Raw genomic sequence first — 1,835 nt, 5'->3', positions numbered from 1 at the left:
ATCCCTGGCATCACATAGGGTATCCTTAGTACTGTCAGGAGTGATCTCTGAAAGGATCTAAAGAAGAAAGAAATAAACAGGGAAGGAGGGAAGGAAAGAGGGGAGAAGAAGGGGGAGGAAGGAAAGGGAAAAGAGAAAGGTAGGAGAATATGGTGGAGGAGGAGACCAACCTCTGCACCCCAAATCATCCCCCTGGTATACTGGGTCCATCCTCCATGAGCCTCCTAAGAGTGTATGAAAGGAGGTGGCTTGTTTCTCTGTATAGAAGGAGGAGATGGAGACCGTGTTCTGAGAACAGGGGCTGGCCCCAGGGTTGGAGGGAGAGATCAAAGGTCAGGATGCTCGCCCCACTGGACTCAGTGATTCTGCCCAGAAGGGCCCAGCCTGAACCACGAGAGGCCGGTGCTCTGATCTAAGAGCTCACAGTGAGGCTGATGGAAGGGTTTGGGTGACCCTGTGGGCAGAACAGTGTCTAGAGCCTGTGTGTGTCCATGACGAGAGAGGGGCGGCGGGGGCTCACCATTTCTGGTTCACTGTTCTGCACTGTTTCTCAGCCTGGCTTCCCTCCTGCTTGAAAATAGAGTATAAATAAATAATCAAATAATAAGACACGGTTCAACACACACGCGCACACGCACACACACACACACACACACACACACACACACACACCTGCCCATTATGACCTTGGAAAGCCCTTCGGAACTGCTTTTCTCCTCGCCTGGATCCTGCTGCTTGTTTCCTCGTCCTCCTGGGCTGTCCCTAACCCCTCCAGCTAGTTCTGCACTCAGAACCATTCTGCCTCTGTACTCGGGAGGGCACCATGCCACAGTGGAAAAACTGGAAGTCACTGAGAGGGGATAAAAAGGCAGTCAGAGAGGGCTTCCAGGAAGAAGCAGTGCCTCCCTGAGGCTTTGAAGGATGCTCAGGAGCACTCCCCCTCCTAATCCCAGCAGAGTGGTAGAAGCCCAGGCTGACTGCCAAGGTCCCAAGGGGGGTCAGAACTGACTGAGGGATTGGATGCTGGTGGAGCCCAAATGGGAGATGGAGTTAGACCAAAATGAGCCCAGAAGTGGGGGCCTCTCGGGCAGGTGGTTCAATTGGTCTTCTGAGGGCTTTTGATACCCACCCACCAATCCACGCAATGTGGTGAGTTCATGTTCTCCTGATCCCAAGTTGGGGAGCAAGGGGGAGAGCATCAGAGAAAAAGGCTTAAGGGTTCTCCCTTAAAGTGTCCACCGTGAGGCATGCAGGGTTTGGGGTTCCTCACACGCAGGTGGGCGGGTGTGCCATACAGTGGGTGCTCCTGAAGCAAGCCGCAAGCTTCTAGAAGTGGAGCCTTGTGGGTTCTGATCCCCAAGGCTGGGAGAGTGAGCTGGGGGCCTCCAGACAGCAGGAAGAAAAGGGGGTGGCTGGTGCACAGACCGCTGAGGGAGGCATAGCTGAAAGGTGGCAGAGGGGTGCATGGTGTGTGTAAACGTGATGGGACAGAAAATGGGCTGAAGGGCACAGCCTCACAGGTATCTTCAAAGGCCACCCCAGAATTGAGAAGAGAGAAGTGGTACAGGGCTGAAAGAGGGGACTCACCAGCCTGGTCATATACCAAGGCAGTGGCGAGACCTTCATTTAGTCTAGCACAGTACCCAAACTTAGGACAGCAGATCAGAGCGGTGAGGGCTCATGAGCCCTCCCCCCCCCCAAGAACTGAGCAGGATGAAAGTTCCCCCAAGTTGCCAGAATCATGGCACTTGGCATCTATCTCCCGGGGAACACCACGGTCACTGTGCATTGGACAGAAATGCAGGGAAAAACAAGCATGGGGGCAGGGTCGGCGT

Source organism: Suncus etruscus, chromosome 4 (assembly GCF_024139225.1).
Source record: "Suncus etruscus isolate mSunEtr1 chromosome 4, mSunEtr1.pri.cur, whole genome shotgun sequence".
NCBI lineage: Eukaryota > Metazoa > Chordata > Mammalia > Eulipotyphla > Soricidae > Suncus > Suncus etruscus.
Note: the sequence above shows the minus strand (reverse complement) of the source record.